This window comes from Talpa occidentalis, unplaced genomic scaffold (assembly GCF_014898055.3).
Source record: "Talpa occidentalis isolate TD23 unplaced genomic scaffold, MPIMG_talOcc4v2.1 talOcc4.8, whole genome shotgun sequence".
Lineage (NCBI taxonomy): Eukaryota > Metazoa > Chordata > Mammalia > Eulipotyphla > Talpidae > Talpa > Talpa occidentalis.
Genome location: NW_023605194.1, coordinates 25,623,464 through 25,635,516, shown reverse-complemented (window position 1 = coordinate 25,635,516; position 12,053 = coordinate 25,623,464). Strand labels below are relative to the sequence as shown.

Below are 12,053 nucleotides of genomic sequence, written 5' to 3'. Positions count from 1 at the left end.
CCCATTAGATAAGATGAGAAGAAAAGATAAGCAACACTTATTACCACTGGGAACCAGAACCTTTTTTTTTTGTCATGTAATATCTGTAGGCACAAAGATTTCATGACTTGGGAATGTACAAAGTGAGGAATCATATTTCATTATTAAATAATGGTTAATCGGTTCTACATTTCTTGATCTTTCTTGAGGATTAAGTAGGCATTGGACTATAATCATGGAAATGACATAATTTCCATCTTCAAGTTTCCAGCTCTAAGTGGGACACAGAAGCAGAAATAGGCCATGACAAAAAGATGTTGTGGGCAGTAGGAAGAAAAAATCCATAAAGTTCTGGAAGCCCTAGGGAGGGATCCCTGGCCCTGAAAGAAGGAAAACCAGGAAACGCTTGGGAGATAGGACTTTGTATTCAAAATGCTTAAAACACAGCTTTAATTAACCCTGTGCTATGAATGGCACTGACTTCACATCCAAAGAAAGGGCAGAATGTCCTCCCCAGACTGACTACAATCCCCAACGTACCCCAGCAGTCCCTCTCTCTTTATAAGGTGAAAGCAAGCATCAAGTAGGTATTGGCCATATCACATGATTTCATAATTTAAGAACCCAATTGCTATGTAGAGAGTATGCTGGTACAGTCTAGTGAAAAAAATCCAGTGAACTAAGTCAGCTGCATATTTAAGGATACATGTCATTATTTATATGTGGTCAAGCAACTATCCATAAATAGTAAGCAATTTTCTTAATGATACTTTAATCAACATATTCTCTGAAAGTAAAACTTCTCTGACTAGTTGTCCTGGTACTGAAGGTGATAATTGGTGGTAGGAAATGGAAATAAACACACAAAGCTAACATAAACAACTGAATAAGCTCAGGGAAACAGTGGTAAACAGGACACAGAGAGCACATGCCCCTCCTGACTTTGTCTAAAAGCTACAGCATCAGAAGTGATAGTTCAATTCATAAATAGAACTTTCTCAATGACACACTTTATTGAAGGAACTTTGTTAAATAGTGTAGGAGGAATATAATAGAAATGTAGGCCAGAATTGCTAGAGCAATCTATTTTTCCAGAGATGTTAGAAATCTGGATTTTTAGATTTAAAATTCTAATTTTCAGTATTGACATCCAGATAAAGCTTAAAAATAAAAGCAAAATACCACACGGAACAAAACACTTCTCTGAGTTGAACTGAGTCCATAGGAAGCAAATTTCCAAGTGCATTCCCCTTGGAACTGTGGCTTTGGTGGTAGTTTGGAAGCAAAGGTAGAGACTGTCTGAAAAGCATCTCTCAGAGATAAACAGGTTCCTAGTAACTCAGGATCAGGGATTCCTTCGAGGGAGGAACCAAAAGCCTTAAACACCCTGGAAGGAGGGCTGGGAGTGGTCACAGCCTGGACCGCACATCTACTGACTGAGAGGACCAAGGTACCACCCAAATTAGAGGGAAGGAAGTCATATCCCGGAACATGCTGACAATGTCGAATTTTTTTTTTTAAGATTTTATTTTTACAAGAACCAGGGTACAGGCCAGATGCGCAGGAGCGTGAGAGGATTCACCAGAGACAGAGCAGAGAACAGAATAGGCAGAAGGACTGAAATACACTGCTGGGGGAGCAGCGGGTGAGACAGGAGAGGTCTGGTCGCCATGTGGGTTGCTCCGAGGCCGGCGGGGATCGAACCGGCATTGCAGAGGCTGTGGACAGCTTCACAGCACTGCGCTCAACCACCTGTGCCACCAGGGAGGCCCGACAATGTTGAATTTTACCTGAGCCCTTTGCTCCTGGAAAACAGTGACTGTTAAAGGATTCCACCACCACTCCCTGTTTTTACATTCTGGAAAAGTGCTTACAAAGAACCACTCTTTCACATATGAATTTAGATAAATGAATTTAGATGCTCCCTGTTTAACCCATGCCAAGGCTAAACAGAGACTTTTCTAATTCCCATTCTTTACCTCATAAACAATAAGTTGAATTGCTCATCCCACTGGAATAAAATGCTTGTTAACCAAACTTTGGTTGTTTCTCTCCTTCTTCCAAGCCCTGACCCTTGGCCCACCCTCAGCCTGAGTCAGCACATAGCCCTTCCTGAGGACAGACTGGCCTCAACGTAAAGTGTCCTCTGATCATACCATCCTTTCATCCCACTTCCCGTTTTAGCCTTGATCACATCTCTCTATAAAAGAAAACCTTTTTTTCTTTTTCCCTGACCCTTGAGACACTTTTAGGTTCTCTACTACAATTGTCTTACGTCCTTGCAATGATGTTTTGGAATAAAAGTCTCTTCTGACTAAATCCAGATTTGGTTTTTGTTTTTTTATTTGACAATGTTCTTGTGCATCATGTACATTCCACGTAATTTCTGGCAATAAAGTGTGTTGTTGAAAATGTTTTGTTTGATCGAAAGTATTACTCTATCGGATGCTGCCCACTCAGACATACATGAGAGGTTTGAAGACAGAAAGGCAAAGTGAATATATGTGTCACTCTGAGCTAATGGAGGGAGGGGGCTAGAGCTTCCAGGGTGAGGAGGGCAATTCACAGGACAATAAGAAGAAAAGCAGGTATTTGGTAACTAGACGTTTGCCCTGCCATACAGATGGGCCGTAAAAAGTTGTTTCTGATAATCTCATTATGAAGAGGCACCCCCTTATCTAAATTCTTCTAGGTAGTTAAAGAAGAAGAAAAAGTTTCTTTTGAGCCATCCTGCAGGATCGTCGCCTGTGGCTCAAAATAACCCCCATGCCAAAGTGGCGCATCTTGGGGAGGTTTATTCTGATCTTCATTCACAGGAGTGAAATCTTTGCTGCCTATTTCAAAATCTTTCATAATTTTTGCTGATGCCACACACCAGGACACTGACCACCCCATCCCAGCAGTGAGCGGAATCCACTGCCCTCTTGTCGCTGCAAGTCTTTCAGCACTGGAATGACTACTCAGGCAGTGAGTTCTGCTCAAGGACTAGCTGTTAAGTGCCAGGTGGTGGAGGTGCTGCTATCCAGTCATTCTGTAACAGGGTGGTCCCCAGGAAAGGGGGAGGTTCCCTGCCCCACCCAAGGGAGGGTGGAGCTGAGCAGGAAGAGGAGAAGCAGCAGAAGAGACTGAGGAAGGAAGGAGCAGGATGGAGCCAGGAGACCTGGAGGAGGTGCATGGAGCCTAGAAACACGTGAAGAAACTGCACTTGTCTTTTGGTCGTGGACTGGGTGACACAGATGTGGGTGACACCCGTGGGGAGGTGACAATGGCAGCTTTTATCTTGATGTTGATTTTGCTCTTTTCCTTCCGGGTTTGTCTGGTTGTTTCTGACCCTTTTCTGTGGGTCTCCACTGGAAGATGCCTTAGACTTGTGGCAGGCTTTGGGGCCTTGCTCTGGGCCAATCCCATTTGGATGGACTTTTACCCACGAGGGGACGGGTAACTTTGGGCGCTTCATTTAGAAACTGGACTCTGCCTTACCTGTATTGTTTCCTAGTTTTATTAAAGTTCCTTCCCCTTAAAGTCTCCTATGTTTTCTGTTGATGCGGCGGATGGCAGAACCCATTTAGAATAGGCAGGTTTGCGGGGTTTGGGCTGACCCTCTCCCTGTCCTATAACAATTCCTGCTACAAATATTTAATATGTACTATGAGCCAGCATTATGCTATGAGCGCAGTGGAAATGAAAGCATGATGGGCCCTTCCCTGCCCTCAGGAGGCCGATCCTCCAAATGGAAACAGGAAAAATAAGTAAATAAGCAACATAATTTCAAACTATGATAAAGACTATGAAAGAACACAGCTGCTCACACCAGGAATCACCAAGAGTGGCTCATATAAGTAAGATGGTCAGCACTGGCTGCTCAGAAGAGAGAAGATTTCAGCTGAGATTTGAAGGAATAAGAGGAGCCAGCCGTCTGCGTGTGGGGGTGGAGGAAGCCAGCGGAGCCACAACTCTGCAGTCTGTCCTCACCTTCAGAGCTGCTAGGGGCAGGTCTACAGCAGCTGCAGTGACTGCTTCTCCCAGGCAGGGTATGCAGAACTCAAGAAGGATCAAATCCTGCCCTCCCAGCTCCTAACCAGGCCCCTCCCAACCCTCCTTCCTCTTTAGTCCCAGTTTTCCCCTAAATCCCCCATCTGCTAAGTGAAGCCTGAAATGTCTTCAACACATGAACAACAGTTGAACCCACAAAAAGAGATAAAAGGCTTTAAAAATGCAAATGAGTAAGAGGAAATTAACACATTAGTGCGACTGTGTAAAAGGATGAGCTCTTTTGCTGAACTGATTTGATTGAAAAACTGCACAGCACAGGGATCTTATGGAGAGGAAAGACCAAGGGCACAGAGGTGGCGGGGGCGGGTGGGGGGGGGGGACACCTAGATCAATGTCACCTGCCTCACAGTTATGTCCAGGCCTTTGGCAATGGTTTATCACAGCTCCGAAGTCATTTCACGCTGCTCCATAACTCTCACCAGGAGGCCAGCACCAGAAGGGCTGGGTTGGGAACCATCTGCCCAAGTTGGAGCACTGCAAGTAGACAGGCTCATGGGGACAGATAGCAGAGAAAAGAAAAAGTAGAGGGCAGAGCCTGGGAGCAGGAGAGGATGCAGGAGATGTATAGAACCACAGACCTAGAGAGTCCACAGAACCAGGAAAATAATGTATCTTAGCAACAGAAAGGAAGTGTTTAAAGAAAGGAAATAGCCAATTTTGTCAACACAGAGGGACTGTTTCTCAAAATGTGTGTAGTTCTAGGAACATACACACCAGAATCCCTCGGGGGATTATTAAGAATTCATATTCCTAAGCCTCAGGCACACCTGGCTTGTAACCTCTGGCACTGAGACAGAAAGATTATAAGATCAAGTTCAGGAAAATATGCAGCAGGAAGAAAGATATTTAGACTGGTAGTAAGAATGGGTAATATGCATAAGCAAAAGGTTATTAAAGTAGCAGTGAAGAGAGAGTGCCTGAAGGGTGGAGTAAAGGATGGTCCAATGACACAGCTACTGAAGGCTCTAGAAGAAGTAGGAGCTTGGTGCTGGAAAGGATGGGAAGGAGGTTCAGAGGATAGATAGTGAGGTGGACAGGAGTTAGAGAGGATAACCCATTTCCCATGAAAGAAAGAGAGCAGGAGTTTACTAAATGCAGGGCCTGACCCAGCAGCTTCAGGACCACCAGGATCTTGTTACACATACAAATTTCTAGGGTTCACTCCAGAACTACTGTATCAGAAATGCTGGGTAGGCCCCAGCCATCGTTTGTGTTTTAACAAATCCTCCGGGTGATTCATTACTCCTAAAGGTTGAGAACTACCAAACTAGGGAAAAGCTGAAGAGCAGACATGTTTGAGACAATGCTCTGTAGCGCCCTGGGCAAGGCCCTTGGCTGAGGGGGAGTAGGTGGAGGCTGAAGGAGGGTCCAGGAGGTCTGGGATGACTATTGTAGGTATTGACTAAAGGGTCAACTAGAGATGTGCGGGAAAAGCCAAACTACAACACACCACGAGAAAGTAAAAAAGCTTATGACTTATAATAACAGCACATCTGAGTTGCCTGGGGAGATAATTCAAAATATTGAAAAAGCTGTGTGTTCTGAGATATTTATAATACTGAAAGACTAAAATCTTGACTGCTCAACATTAGAGGAAGAGTTAATAGAGTGCCAAGGCATTCATTAGTGCCTTGTGAAGACTGTCAAGAAGAGAAAATATCTATGATATAATGGTGAATGAAAAAATAACCTACAGAACTATGTAAATATATACATATTAAATATATAAAATTACAAATACCTAAGTGTCACTGTGTGTGTGGTGTGTATGTGTGTGTGTGTGTATAAAAGATATATAGACATTTATTTTTAAAAAGCACATTTGGGGAAATGACTGGAATCTTAAAATACATAGACAGGTCACTAGGGTCAAGGAAATGCCTATTGAACTTGCCACCATGGAAGGAACACCATGGTTAGGTGGAGTTAGCTTCTGGAAGAGATGGGCTTTATTCTGGGAGTTGGAAGCCATGGGATGGGGTGGGAACCAGGAACTGCTTTCCAGCAGTGGAATGGCTCAGAACCAGAGAACATGGGATGGAAGCACGTGCATTTTCTCAGAGCCCTTGAGGCCACTGACTTATCTAGGGCAGAAGGACATGATGGAGAATTATAGGTGATGGCCTTTTCAAACCAAAACTTAGATTCCAAGGCCTGCCAAGTGTATAGATGTTCTTGGAATTGGGCCAGCATCCTTGAATCTTGGCACTCCCGGGGACGGTGAGACAGGAGTGATCATGTTGGATCAGCAATTCCAGGAGATCATTTACAGTTAGAGACCTCAGTCCCCAATCATTCTGTTGATAAGGAAAATGAGAAAAGGAAGTTTAAGCATTTGCCCAAAGCCATAGGACTGTATAGCTACCAAGGTCAAGGCTAAAGTGAAATCTCCTGTTTTGAATAACATGCTTCCTGGATGAAGGACCCCAAACCCTGGGCTAATGAGTTGAGATGACATGAGACCGGTAACAGGGACTGGTAAGAAATCATTACCCAGGAAAGCAACATGGTGAACAGAGTGTTTGAAGACGGACAATAATGTGTGAATTGGACAGGAAGAGTTTGAAGGGAGGGAATCTTTGGGGACCAGCAGCAACCCACGGGCATGTGGTTAATTAGGGCCTGGACCAGATTGCTGGCTGTGAAATAGACAGGAAAGAACCATGGAGAGACATGGCATTCCTTGCTCTCACATCACACTTTCCCTCATTCCCTTCTGTCAGCTCCTTAGAACTCACTTCATTTACCTTCAAGACTTATTTGTGGACACAACTCAGAATAAACATTAATCAGTTTATAGATCTTTTAGATATTTTTCTTCTAGGCCCTGTGTCTCTGCTATACCCACTGGGAATTAAAAGGAATCAGACCCACAATAAACCACAAGTGTCTCTAGACTTGTGGCTTTCTACAAATGATGTGGTATTTATTTTTAAACATTTTTATTTATTTATGCATACAAGAGCTGGGGTACAGGCCAGAGGTGTGGGATTCACCAGAGACAGAGTGGGGAACAGAACAGGCAGATCAACTGAAACACACTGCTGAGGGGAGCAACGGGCGAGTCAGGAGAGGTCTGCCTGCGCCATATGGGTTGTTCCCTGGTTAGCTGGGGGATCGAACTCATGCTGCAGTGGCTGCGGACAGCCTCATAGGTTGCGTCTTAATCCCTTGTGCCACCAGGGAAGCCTGCTGTGGCATTTAAATAGGAGAGAAAGTAGACGCACAGAGAAAGTAGAGGCAAATCAAGTGTTTTGCCCAAATACCCCTCTTTCTTTCTGGAATCTCTGATACTCTCTCATGCCTCCAATTTCCTTTGCTCCCTATGGAACAGTTGTCAGGTTCATTTAGGATGGGACAGGAGACCATCAGAACTGAGAAGAATCTTGGGGATCACCCAGGTTGTGCCCTCAAGGACCCAGGAACACAGAAAACAGGACCAGACCCAGGGCTCTAATGCCCTCTGTGAATTCCAACCTTTCTGTCTTTTCCCTTTCTGAAACACAACCAGAAACAAAATTCCAAAATTAAAAAACATATCTTTCAGGGGGACTCCCTGGTAGCCCAGGGATTAAGTCACAACACTATCAAACTATCAGCAGCCACTGCGGCAAGAGTTCGATCCCCGGCCATGTGCTGACTCACATGGCACAGCAGACCTTTCCGTATTACCCGCTGCTCCCCTCACCAGTGCATTTCAGTAGATCTGCCTGCTCTGCTCCCCATGCTGTCACTGGTTAATCTTCTCATCTCCTGTACCTCTGGCCTGCACCCCAGTTCTGGTATGCATAAATAAATAAAATAAAATAATAAAATAAATAGATCATTAAAAAACCACATCTTTCAGTTCAAAACTCTACTATCTAGTTTGAAATCTATATCTATATTTATATTATATTTAGATAGATGGCAGGTAGGTAAGTAGGTAGACAGATGGGCCAATAACGATATGAGAAATGCATAGAAATTCAAATATTGTGTTAAAGTAATTGAATAGCATTCTCAAATGACTTAAGGGAAGGGGAAAATAAATTTTCTTCTTTACGTTTGGTCTGCCATCAAGAGTCGTTGATCTACATGGGCTTTTCTTTAGCCTATTACCATTCCCCAGGAACTGCATTATACTATTCCTGTACTTGTTTCACTTTCCTTTTGGAACCAAACCTGCTGAAAGGAAAATGCCTTATCTTATTTATCTTTGCAGCTCTCGTAGTTCTTTGTATTGTTTTTTGGCACACAGTTTGTTCTTCCTAAGGTTTTGGCAGAGTTTGCTCTTCATAAACATTTTGGAATGACAATGCATAAAAGAACTTGCATCCAATATTTTTGCATTTTGGAATGACAATGCATAAAAGAATTTGCATCCAATATTTTGCATCCAATATTTTCCTTTCACCACTTAAGGAGAAAAGTGAAACAGCAAAATGAATATAGCACATCAACTGGAGAATTTAGCAACCTGCTTTTAAAGCAATTTGGAATCTAGGGGCTCAGACATACAACTCTGAAATCAAAATCACAGATGAGAATGAACAGTTAAATCAAGTCTTTTGAAACAAATGAGAAATTCAATCATGGCAATTTTGGCTGAATCAAATAAAATGTCAAATTGTTGTTAAGCCAGTTTCCCTTTCTATAATCAATGAGGTTTTTTTGAGGCAAAAAAAAAAAAAAATCCTCAGGATTGTATTTACTTACAATATTTGTAAAAAAACTGCCTGCCTGCTTTCCTGTAAAAGGGAGAGGAACAGAGAAGTTTCCTAGACTCTTCTCAGATGCTTCAGCTAAAAAGTTAAATGAGCACTAGTGCGAATAATTGAAAATGAGGAGAAAAATTATGCCAAACATTTGGCACCAGCTGCAGCAATTAAAAAGCACCTGCTTTAGCCTCATCTGCCGTCACCTCCTTTAGGTTGGTTTCTGGTTTTGGGGGGGTTTTTTGAGAGTAAACACACCTCACTGCACAAGCACACAAACCTTTTTCTCTTCTTTTGCTTTTTTTCTCTCTCTTTTTTCTTTGGCTATTATTAAATGAGGCTAACTGACTGGCAGGAAGATCCAAACAAGCACAAAGCAGTAAAGGCACTTAAATTTCTAAAATCTAGAGTTTTAGAGAATGCTGGGGGCAGATGTAACCATAGCAATAGGCTCTGGTATGAGAGTGCTGATGTACACTGCTTGTACTAAGCAGCAGATTACACCATCCAGGGAGACTCTGCAAATAAAGATGTGGATTAAATTTCTGGAAGCACGATTTCTATTGGCTTAGTTCTAGAGTTCAGCTATACAAAAAAAAAAAAAAAAAAAAAAAAAGATTCCTCTGCAGAGATTGAGGCTCAAAAAAAAGACACCATCCCAAAGTTCTAGACTGCATTAGCAAGCAGGCTAGCAGGAGATATGAAAAGGGTGACAGTGCTTTGAAAAGTTGAAAGGATTATGCAAATGTGAGGTAGGTATTAATATTAAAATTGTTTACCAAAATCTGTCTAATAGAAACTAGATCATAAGCTTATTCATCCACTGGAAGTGAATTAGCACTTTTCAGAGCCCTGAGCTACCATTTCCTTTTTCCCCTTTTATCTCATCTATAAAAGCTGGCTAATGATGCTTCCATCAGAGGCAATGGGGAGGTTTAAATGAGACTAAAAGAGATAATGCATGTGAAGCACCTTCTCTCTGCCTTAACTATAAAAGACACTTAATAAATGTGAATTGCATCAAGGGAAAATCAAGCACATTATTCTGAGAATGTTTTGTACTTGCAGTCCACCAATAGATGCTTCACATTAAATTGCACATTTTCAAGAGAGAAAAATGGAAAGGTCACCCTCAACAGTGCATAATAAGTGGAGTCAACTGCTTCTCACATGGAGACAAGAGACACAAAACAAAGACATCCATTCTAGGTGTCAAAGTAGCAATTCTCCTCCACCCATAGGACTACTACCACTCCCTCTGCTCGCCTAAGGGAAACATTAAAGCTCTTTTGAATTCCCTCTAACACAGCCAGACACCAGTGGAAGAGTCTGAAAATGGAGCAGAACTTCGGGTCACAGTCAAGAAGATCCTTAAGGGCAGGGTCCACTTGTTCTGTCTGAGTCCGGGCACTGACGAGAGCGGCTGGCACACAACAAGCCTTCAGTGTACATTTTATTGAACGAGTTTAGCACATCGGAGATATGAAAAAGAAAATGAGATATTAAAGGAAAAGAGTTTTATTTCATCAATCTAATGGTAGATCTTGCTTCAACCTGCCTCTGGTACAAACTAAGGCCACATTTGCTTTAGTGACCAAACTACAGTGATTCTGAGTTTTCATCTTGACCAGGAGAATTCATCCTACTCTTGCTAGTGTGCAGGTGCTGTGATAAGAACAAGAGCTCCAGGGGTGGATACTTAAAGTGATTCGTCTATAACTGCTAAGTTAGTTAATATTGACTCAGGTAGGAAGACACCAGGAAGTGGGGTCAGTTCACCAAAGAGTTCTTCTGTCTGCCTTTTGTGTTGCTTCAATTGGAACCAAAATGTTCTTCCATTATCTAGAATGACAGTCTATTCATTTTAGACGTTGCTACAATTCCACGACAAACAACCATTGTAAGGATTTGCAGGGAATGTCCAGAGACCATCTCTCTCTGGACTACATAAAACCTCAGAACCTGGCACCAAACGAGTATGTTTTTCTGGCATCACAGCACTCAGATGAGATAGAACTTCCAGTTTATGCACCCGCAGAACACGCTGATCCTACAGCAAGTCTACGGGGTCCGTGGGGCTGGATCAGCAGGCCTGCCATCAGCCTCATGCTGTACCCAGAAGGCTTTTCCTCACTCCCCTCTTTCCTGGAGATACAGAGACTCTGCATTTGAATTCAAAGAGGTAACATTTAAGGGACCTCCCTGGTGGCACAAGGGGATAAGAGTCACCACTGTGAAGCCATCCACAGCTACTGCAGCACAAGTTCAATACCCTGCCAGGGAGCTGACCCACATGGCGCAGCAGACCTCTCCTGTCTTGCCTGCTGCTCCCCTGCATGTTCTGCATGTTCTGCGTGTGCATAAACTGGAAATTCTGTGTCACCTGAGTACTGTGACGCCAGAAAAATATACTTGTTTGGTGCCAGGTACTGAGGTTGAATGTAGACCCAGAGAGAGATGGTCTCTGGACGTTCCCTACAAATCCTTATAATGGTTGTTTGTCCCCTGCCCGCTGCTTAGCAGTGTATTTCAGTGGATCCGCCTGTTCTGCTCCTCACTCTGTCTCTGGTGAATCCTTTCACCCCCCATACCTCTGGCCTACACCCCAGCTCTTGTATGCATAAATAAATAAATCTTAAAAAAAAAAGAAGTAACATTTAAGCAGAACCTCAAGGATTGGAAGAGGAGTGAGCACACAGGAAAGCAAAGTGTCACCAAACTCACAGTAGCAGGAGACCCAGGGCCATCAGTAACTTACCTTTAGCTGAATGCAGAATTCATTCAGGGGTCAGGAGAGCACAGACATCACAGAAAGGCAGGGCTATTGAGGAGGCTATTGGGGAACTGCCTGCAATACAGAGGGGTCAAGATTTAAAAATGTAACCATTCTTTCTCTGGAATATAATCAAGATGCGCTGGGAAGGTATTATTTCTACTATTTTTTTTTTAAAGATTTATTTATTTATCCATACAAGCACTGGGTACAGTCAAAAGCACGGGAGGGTGAGAGAACCCACCAGAGCCAGAGCGGAGAGCAGAACTGGCAGAACGACAAAGTACACTGCTGAGGGGAGCAGCAGGCATGACAGGAGAGGTCTGTGCGCCATGTGGGACCCTCCTCTGGTGGCAGGGGAGCAGCCGGGGATTGAACCGGCGCCGCAGGGGCTGCAGGCAGCTTTGCAACCCAGCACTCAACCTCTGCACCACCGGGGAGGCCCCTATTTCTACTATGTTTTAAATTTGAAGCAAGAACCGGAATCCACCACCTCTACTTAGTGCCATGCAGAGCAGGTGGGCCCTAGAGCACTATCACAGCACATTGCG

General features: G+C 43.4%; 1 protein-coding gene across 2 annotated transcripts in view; it reads right to left on the bottom strand.

The window, feature by feature from the left end:
* LOC119233743 (protein FRA10AC1) overlaps positions 1–11,497 on the bottom strand; it is a 42,700-nt gene extending 31,203 nt beyond the window's left edge. The window contains exon 1 of one of the 2 annotated variants that reach the window (XM_054689948.1): positions 11,488–11,497. The gene's annotated coding sequence lies outside the window, so the exon portion shown is untranslated. Of the gene's footprint in view, positions 1–4,374; positions 4,590–11,487 lie in introns of those variants that run through there. The other variant, XM_054689946.1, reaches the window with a different exon arrangement.
* Positions 11,498–12,053: the final 556 nt, after the last annotated feature.